Genomic DNA, 10,115 nt, shown 5'->3' on the forward strand with positions numbered 1-10,115 from the left:
TACGATTATGGATTCAATGAATCAAACCATATTCCTTGATTCAATGGAACAAACGTAACTCACTTATTTAGTGAATCCTACTGTACTCCTTCAAGTGGGACATGGCTCCAAGACTGGCTGTGCCCTGATTTGAACTGTTCCAGTACAGTTACAATACTAGCAAACTCCTGAAAATATAGGAATTTAAGCAGATAAATCTTACAAAAAATACAACAAAGCAAATCCAAATAATTAACACCCCATCAGTCTCATCACAATTAATAGTGACATGGTGGAAAGTGACCAAGCTTCCCTCCCTCAGCAATAACTTGTTCACTGGTGTTCAGTTGTGCAGGGTTGCTCAGCACCAGACGTCATAACAAATATTATCCAAACAAGGATAAAAGAGCTGACCTCCTGTGGTGAGGTGAGAGAGACTGTACTTGACATCAAAGCTGTAAGTGACCAAGTCTGACCTTAAGGAAGCCTAAAATAATGCTAAATAAGATGAAAGTCTCATTGGTTGTGGTCATTCCTGGCACATTGGAGGATGGGTGTGGTTGTTGGAGGTCAGCCACCTCAGCTCCAGGAAATCTCTGCAGGAGTTCCTCAGGGAAGTGTCCCAGGCTCAGCTGCTTCATCAAGGACAATCCCTCCATCATAAGGTCATAATTCAGGATGTTTGTTGATAGTTCCACAAAGTTTAATACTGTTCCTTACTCGCCAGGCACGACATCCATCTATACCAACATAGAGTCACAGACAAGTGCAGCAGGAAACAGACTGTTCGGTCAAACCCGTCCATGCCGAGCAGTTACCCTAACCTAATCTAGTCCCATTAGCCAGCACTTGGCCCATTTCCTTCTAAACCCTTTCTATTCATCTACCCATCCAGATGCCTTGTAAATGCTGTAATTGTGCCAGCTCCTACTCCTCCCTCTGGCAGCTCATTCCATACACGCACCACCCTCTGCATGAAAAGGTTGCCCCTTAGGTCCCTTTTATATCTTTAACCTTTCATCTTAAACCTGTGCCCTCTTGTTCTGGACTCCCCTACCCCAGGAAAAAGACTTTGTCTACTGATCCTATCCATGCCCCTCATGAGGTTTTATAAACCTCCATGCGGTCACTTGTCAGCCTCCGATGCTCCAGGGAAAACAGCCCCAGCCTATTCAGCCTCTCCCTATAGCTCAAATCCCTTAAACCTGGAAACATCCATTTTGGAATATTATTTTTAAAGACATTTTGTTGAATTCGCATGGTTTCAGTGAAATGCTGGAGACATTTGTTGTTTTCTGACTAGACAGAGCTATTGTCTTGTTTGAACACTATTTTGAGTACAGTGGAGATGGTCTTTGTTTACAGGTGAGGAACGGCAGGTTGGGAAAACAGCTGCTTAGGGAAATCCTGTTCGAGTTTGCAGGATTCTTTAAGGTGTGGGGCGGTGGGGGGGGGGGAGGGTGGCGGGAGAGCAGCTAGAAGTCGTTGTCCACATGAGTACCGATGATATCAGTAGCGAGAGGGATGAGGACCTTAAAAGTGAATACAGGGAATTAGGTTGAAAGGCAGGACAAGCAGAGTAATAATATCAGGATTGCTGCCAGTGCCAAAGGCTCAAGAGGTTGGGAACAGACGGCAAGTGCAGCTGAACATGTGGCTGCAGAGCTGGTGTAGGAGGAAGGGCTTTAGAAATGTGGATCATTGGGATACGTTCTGGGGAATGTCGGAGGATGGCGTGCATCTGAACTGGAGAAGCATCAACATCTTGGGTGGGAGGTTTGCTAGAGCTCTTCAGGAGGGTTTAAACTAGTTTGGCAGTGAGATGGGAACCAGAGCTACAGATCAGAGGATGGGCTCGCTGGTGAACAGGCAGACACAGCGTGCAGAGAGTCTGCGAGGAGGCATAGACAGTTGGTCGGTAAAGTTGCAGTCGGTGTGATGGATGAAAGGTGTCTATTTTAAAACAAGAAGTGTCTGGATGAACTTAGAGCATGGATCAGTACTTGGAGCTGTGATGTTGTGGTCATTACGGAGACTTGGATATCACAGGCAGGAATGGTTGTTGGATGTTCCGGGGATTTAGATATTTCAAAAGGAATTGGAACGAGGTAAAGTGGGTGATGGAGTGGCATTACTAATCAGGGATAGTATCGCAGCTACAGAAAGGGAGGCCTTCGAGGAGAGTTGGTCTATTGAGTTTGGATGAATGAAAAAGTCAGAAACCAGAAAGGAGCAGTCACTTTCTCGGGAGTTTTCTACAGGCTCCTCAATAGCAACAGAGACACGGAGGAGCAGATTGGGAGGCAGATTCTGGAAAGGTGCAGAAGTAACAGGGCTGTTGTCATGGGTGACTATAACTTCCCTAATATTGATGGAACGTACTTAGTTCAAATAATTTTGTTGGAGCAGTTTTTGTCAGGTATGTTCAGAAAGGGTTCCTGATGCACTATGCAGATAAGCTAACTAGAGGGGAGGCCATGTTGGATTTGGTGCTTAGCAACGAACCATGCCAGGTCTCAGATCTCTTGGTAGGAGACCATTTGGGTGATAGTGATCTCAACTCCCTGACCTTTACTATAGGCATGGAACGGGATAGGAGGAGACAGTATGGGAAAGCATTTAATTAGGGGAGGGGGAAATTACAATGCTATTAGGCAGGGACTGTGGAACAGAAATTGGGAGCAGATATTCTCGGGAAATGCATGACAGAAATATGGAGGTCGTTTAGGGAGCACTTGCTGCAAGTGCTGGATAGGTTTGTCCAGTTGAGGCAAGGAAGGGATGGTAGGGAGAAGGAACCTTGGATGGCAAGCAATGTGTAGCATCTATCAAGAGGAATAAGGAAGCTGACTGAAGGTTAAAGTTAAAAATCACACAACACCAGGTCATAGTCCAACAGGTTTAATTGGAAGCACATTAACTTTTGGAGTGATTTTCCTTCATCAGGTGGTAGTGGAGGGCTCAATCCTAACACAGAATTTATAGCAAAAATTTACAGTGTGATGTAACTGAAATTATACATTGAAAAATTAATTGTCTGTGAAGCCTTTCAGCTGTTAGAATATAGTGATAGTTTCACTTCTTTCATGTGGAAATCACAAAACCTTTTTTTAAAAAAGTTGCATTCTCGAGTTAGCTGTTAACAATGGTGATAGCTAGACAATATGTTGAAGGTGTTAGACCCCTGTGTTCTCTGTCTGTGACCTGATATTTAGATTGATTCTGATCTTAAAAAGTGAGATGACAGAGTTTTACATAAATTCATACAGTTTTTGAGCTCAGAGTTCGACATGAATGCATGCAGCTTTTGAGCAGGTACAATGTAACCCTGTAAGTACACATTCACCCCACAAAATATATGTGTGCATGTGGGTCTTTATCTGTCTGTGTGTGCATCTGTCTGGCTTGGGGGTTGTGAGTGTGAGAAAGTGTATGTGTGTGTAGTGAGTGCAGAGTGTCTTAAGTCTGTGAGGGGGTGCATGTGTGAGTGTGGGAGTGTGTGTGTCTGTAAGGGTGTGTGTGGGTGTCTGTGTGTGCGTCTGTGTGTATGTGTGTCCGTGTGTATGTGTGTATAGGAGTGCCTGTGTGTGTGTGAGAATGTGTGTGTGTAGGAGTATCTGTGTATGTGTGTATAGTGCAATGGTGATCACCTGTAATGTGACATGAACCCAAGGTCCCGGTTGATGCCCTCCCTATGGGTACCGAACTTAGCTATCAGCCTCTGCTCGGCCACTTTTCTCTGCTGCCTGTCCTGGAGGCCACCTTGGAGCATGGTCACCCGAAGGTCTGAGGCTGAATGTCCTGGAGGAGAAAGTGAGGTCTGCAGATGCTGGAGATCAAAGCTGAAACTTTATTGCTGGAACAGCACAGCAGGTCAGGCAGCATCCAGTGAACAGGAGATTCGACGTTTCGGGCACAGGCCCTTCTTCAGGAATGAGCAGAGAGTGTTCAGCAGGAGAAGATAAAAGGTAGGGAGGAGGGACTTGGAGGAGGGGCGTTGGAAATGTGATAGGTGGAAAGAGGTCAAGGTGAGGGTGATAGGTCGGAGTAGGATGGAGGCGGAGAGGTCAAGAAGAAGACTGCAGGTCAGGAAGGCGGTGCCGGGCTGGAGGGATCCGGCTGAGACAAGGTGGGGGGAGGGGGGATGAAGAAACTGGTGAAGTCCAAGTTCATCCCCTGCGGTTGGAGGGTTCCCAGTCGGAAGATAAGACGCTCCTCCTCCGACCGTCGGGTTGTTGTGGTTTGGCGGTGGATGAGTCCAATGACCTGCATATCCTCGGTGGAGTGGGAGGGGGAGTTGAAATGCTGTGCTACAGGTTGGTTGGGTTGGTTCGTCCGGGTGGCCCAGAGGTGCTCTCTGAATCGCTCCGCAAGTAGGCGGCCTGTCTCCCCAATATAGAGGAGGCCACACCGGCTGCAGCGGATGCAGTAGATGATGTGGGTGGAGGTGCAGGTGAATCTGTGGCGGATATGGAAGTTTCCTTTGGGGCCTTGGAGAGAAGTGAGGGGGGAGGTGTGGACGCAAGTGTTGCACCTCCTGCGGTTGCAAGGGAAGGTGCCGGGAGTGGAGGTTGGGTCGGTGGGGGGTGTGGATCTGACAAGGGAGTCGCGGAGGGAGTGGTCTCTACGGAAAGCTGATAGGGGAGGGGAGGGAAATATATCCTTGGTGCTGGGGTCTGTTTGGAGGTGGCGGAAGTGACGGCGGATGATGCGCTGTACATGGAGATTGGTGGGGTGGTAGGTGAGGACCAGTGGGGTTCTGTCCTGGTGGCGGTTGGAGGGGCGGGGCTCAAGGGCGGAGGAGCGGGAAGTGGAGGAGATGCGGTGGAGGGCACCGTCGACCACGTCGGGGGGGAAATTGCGGTCCTTGAAGAAGGAGGCCATCTGTGTTGGACCACGTCGGGGGGGAAATTGCGGGGGGAAAATGTCCTGGACCACTGAAGTGTTCCCCAACTGGGAGGGAACCCTCCTGTCTGTTGATTGTTGTGCGGTGCCCATTCATCCGTTGTCGTAGCCTTTGCTCTGTTTCCCCAGTATACCATGCCTCCGGGCATCCTTGCCTGCAACGTATAAGATAGACAACGTTGGCTGAGTCGCATGAGTACCTGCCATGTACACGGTGGGAGGTGTTCCCACGCGTAATGGTGATTTCTATGTCCATACTCTGACACGTCTTGCAGCGCCTACCGTGACAGGGTTGTATGGAGTTGTCCTGAGAGCCGGGCAGCTTGCTACAAACAACGATCTGTTTGAGGTTTGGTGGTTGTTCAAAGGCAAGTAGTGGAGCCTTGTCACTCTGGGACAAACTGGTCCAACCCTCCTCCATTCCCAAAAGTTCTCCACACCCCATGGCACCTTCACCTGCAACACGAGTCCCTTTACTCCCTCCGTCCTCACTCTCCAAGGCTCCAAGGCAAATCATGACTACTGAAGGTTAAGGAAGCAAGGGTCAGACAGTGCTCTAGAAGGTGACAAGGTCGCCAGGAAGGAACTGAAGAATGGACTTGGGAGAGCGAGAGGGGGGCATGAAAAAGCCTTGATGGGTACGATTAAGGAAAATCCCAAGGCATTCTACACTTATGTGGGGAACAAGAGGATGGTCAGAGTGAGCGCAGGGCCAATCAAGGATAGTGCAGGGAGGAGGTAGGGGAGGTCCTTAATGAATACTTTGCTTCAGTATTTGTTAGCGAAAGGGACAGCCTGAAACAGGCTGATATGCTCAAATAGGCTGATCTTAAGAAGGAGGATGTACTGGAAATTTTTAAAACGATGAGGATACAAAAGTCCCTTGGGCCAGATGGCATATTCCCACGTTTACTACGGGAAGTGAGGGAAGAGATTGCTGCGCCTTTGGTGATGATCTTCACATCCTCACTGACCCTGGGGTCGTACCAGATGATTGGAAAATGTCAAAGTTGTTTCCTTGTTGAAGAAAGAGACTAGGGATAATCCTGGGAATTACAGACCAGTCAGTCTTATGTCGGTAGTAGCCAAATTGTTGGAGAGGATTCTGAGAAATATGATTTATGATTATTTGGAAAAGCGTAGTTTGACTCGAGATAGTCAGCATGGCTTTGTGAGGGGCAGGTGTTGCCTCACAATTCTTATTGAATTCTTAGAGGATGTGACAAAACCTCCCACAACACTGATAGAGACCCCCTTGTCCTCACCTACCGCCCATCCAGCATCCACAGTCAGAGGATAATTAGCTGCCATTTCCACCCCCTCTAGCGGATACCACTGCCAGACACTTTTTCCCTTTCTCTCCCTTCTCAGCCTTCCACAGGGACAATTCACTCTGGGAGAAACTGGTCCAACCCTCCTCCACTCCCAAAACTTCCCCGCACCCACATGGCACCTTCCCCTGCAACACTAGTCCCTTTACTCCCTCAGTCCTCACTCTCCAAAGCCCCATACCCACCTTCAAGGTGAAGCAGCACTTCACTCAATCTAATCGCTGCTCACAATGTGGTCTCCTCTACACTGGGGAGATGAAGCATGGACTGGTTCACAACTTCACAGAACACCCACATGCTGTCCACAGAAATGGCCCTGCGCTTTCTGCCACTTTTTCACACCACCACATTTCCCTGGCCAACACGTGTATCCTGGGCTTGCTGCAGTGCTTCGGTGAAGCTCAGTGTGAACTGGGAGAACACATTTCTGCTTGGGGACCCTGCAGATTTCTGGACTCTGTACTGAGTTCAACAAATTTCGGACTTGAGCATTTTCTCCAATGTCCTTATCCAAACACCCAACACATTGGGCTCTGTTATCACATGGGCTGTATTTATGTTGGGGCATCCCATTGTCAGAGATGGCACAAAATGTCCGTCCGTCGGTATAAATATGGCTGCAATACCATAGTTAGCTTGCCTGGTCCAGCATTAAAGTGAGATCATAGTGAAGCACAGAGATACTTTTGAGAAGGAGGTAACTCAAAGTAACAGGGTCTGTGCTGTAGAAATAATCTTACAAATTAACTTGCAGGGAGTTCTGGAAACATAACAACTGCAGATATCTGTAAGAGACAGCTTGAAGATTTTAACAAGCATAAGAAAGAAAAACATGACCCCACATTGATGGAGTGTGATTGAGTTTGTCGTCTTATTAATGACATAAATGTTGCCTTCTTAGGTAAAAGAGTTAGAGTCGAAATATTTAGAGTAGGGTCAGTAAATTCCTTCCCAGATGACAGGATGTGACTAGAATGAGCTCTAGTGCCGCTGTAAGAGAGAGGGGCCATGTTTATCGGGCCATCCAAGATCAAGTGGGTCAGAAACTGCTCACAACCCAATGGCGAAAGAATTCCAGCACTACGTCTAACCAAATAACTTTATTGGAAATGATAGTACAACTTTTAGAACAATTAATAAGAAATAATATCCTTTTGTTTGTCAAGTAATCAGGTTAGTAAACTGTATAGCAGAATTTAAAAGGTGCTTAAGTGATAGGCAATTATAACATGGAGAGAGAGAGAAACTGCTCAACACGTATTAGCGAAGGAATTCTAACAACAGGTGAGAGCATACAACTTCACATCTAACTAAATGTATACTAGAACTAATATTATGAATCTTACAGCAATTAGTAGGAACTAACATTTCTTTGTATCTCTGGTGGTGAAGCTGGGGGGAAATACAAGATGAGGAACAGAACTTAAAAGGGATGTCAATGACTACAATAAATAACAGAACTCGAGGCGCCCTTTGAGATATGCAAGTCTGGGACACGTCTGAGAAAGACTATAACCGTTAACTTTGGAATGTAGATCAATGGGGTATGTTGTGAGAACCCAAAGCCTGATGATAACGATGTCCGGTAAATATCTTGAGATCTTGTGAACCTCGGGCTGTCCATTGAGATGTCCATCATTGATCAGGTGTTTCACAGGATTGGAAGTATAGATTAAGGGAGAAGGAACACTGACATCAACGTTGCTTGTAATTATTGCAACACGAAAAGTATGAAAATGTTGTATCACACTGGGGAAGCCGGAGTATCATTGACATTGCCTCCAAACTGAGCTGGGCAAATGGGTGACTGGCCCACACAAAAGCAAGGTTTGGAACAGTCTTTGTCTGATCCTCTTTGGCATCGCTTCCCAACAGGATACGACCACATGCAACCCAGTGTCAGCCTGTCATGATCCCCATTAGCAGCTATCCACTCTCCCAGACTGACTTTTACACAGACCTTTGATTGCTTTTTCTCTTTCCGTCTCTCTCTCTCTCTCTTTCTCTCTCTCTCTTTCTCTCTCTCTCCCTCCATGGGCCCTATCACAGCTCCCTACCCAGCCCACCTTCAGCATAAATATTAACCTTTTGTCATTAGCAATCAGTTTTTAAGAATGGTCATTCACCCAAAACGATGATTCTGTTTTCACCCCACAGATGCAGCCAGACCTGCTGAGTTTTTTCCAGCCATTTCTGCTTTTGTTTCTGATTCCCAGCGTCTGCAGTGCTTATCTTTTTTTTAATTGAACACATAAAACAGATACATTGATGTTAAGTTAGAAGTTTGGTGGGACATTAGTGGGACTTAACATTGCACATACGCACACAGATAGACTTGAGGAGCCAAATAGTCTATATTTGCTCCAATTTCATATGTTTATATGTAAGTTAGGATTGTCAATTTGGCTCACAGTGTAGGATACTTGTGCATACTGGAAGATACAATGTTTAATACACAGAAACCTGTTCTTTGCAGATGAAAAGAATAGAAACATTCATTAACTCTGTTCGAATTCAGCAAAAAGCACACAGCCATTCCCAGTCTCTTTATTTATAGAGCAATGCTGTAATTAATCAGAGTCAATCTACTTGGTTTAAAATTTAAACAAACCCCGGGGGTCAACTATCAATCATCAGTGATTGGTACATTTTGACAGCAATGTCTCCATTAGAGTCGACTTGCCAAGCAATCAGCACTCTTCCCTTGTAGAGTATCAATGTTCCTGTTCAACTGTATTCTTGCAAATTATCCGAATGTGTGTAAAACAATAAGCTCTGACAAAATGCCTTTTCCAGCAATGCTCAAGTTCTGTAATACCAAATGACTATCGAATAATATTTCACCAAGTACTTGCTCTTATTTTATCAGGTATTATTTGTGGTACACGAAGTTTAAAACATGGAACTGAATATCACTATGATGCCTTATATCAGTTTTTATCTGTGTCAATTCTTCAAGAATGTTTTCACAGACATTCATTCACATGACGTGGGCATCATCGGGAAAGTCAGCATTTGCTGCTGATGCTGAATTGCCTCTGAGAAGGAAGGAGCGAGTTCAAATGGGGTCACATCAGTGACTGTCATCCCTGTCTTTTAAATATTACACAGAGTGAGCAGTTTAAATGTTCTTTGCTGTGAGCACGTTAAACAATATTTGCTACAATTATTTCAGTAACATTTGCTGTCACCAATTTATCATAATTTTGCTTTTTGTTATGCACTGTAATCACGTAAAGTTTCATCCGTGTTGACAATTATAGAGATATTTGCTGGATTATTTTAAGTGCAGTTCAGGATCTTTGCACAGGGATATCTGCTGTTGAGTGTGGGACGTTATATTGATTGTGTACAGGATGTTGGTGAGGTCCCTTCTGGAGGACTGTGTGCAGTTCCTGTTGCCTTGTTGCAGGAAGGATATTGTTAAACTGGAGAGGGTTCAGTAATGATTTACCAGGGTGTTGCCGGGAATGGAGTGTTTGAGATATCAAAGTAGACTGGAGAGACGGAGACCTTTCTTCACTGGAGCACAGGAGGTTGATGCGTGACGTTATTGAGGTTTATAAAATCATGAGGGACCTAGACAAGGTGAATGACAATGGACTTTTCTTGGGGGGAGATCAAAATTAGGGGGCATCCTTTTAAGGTGTGAGGAGAAAGAATTCAAAAGGACATGAGGGGTAACTTTTTTTACACAGAGCGTGGTTCATGTGTGGAATGAACTGCCAGAGACAGCAGTGGGTGGAGGTACAGTTACAAGGGTTAAAAGACATTCCGATATGTACATGAATATGAAAGGTTTGGAGGGATATCAGCTAAGTGCAGGCAGGTGTGAATATTTTAGCTTGGGAAGATGGTTGGCATGGATGAGTTAGACTGAAGGGTCTGTTTCCATTTTAT

This window comes from Chiloscyllium plagiosum, unplaced genomic scaffold (genome assembly GCF_037043375.1).
Source record: "Chiloscyllium plagiosum isolate Xiang-an unplaced genomic scaffold, Cpla_swu_hap1 HiC_scaffold_12, whole genome shotgun sequence".
NCBI classification, from domain to species: domain Eukaryota; kingdom Metazoa; phylum Chordata; class Chondrichthyes; order Orectolobiformes; family Hemiscylliidae; genus Chiloscyllium; species Chiloscyllium plagiosum.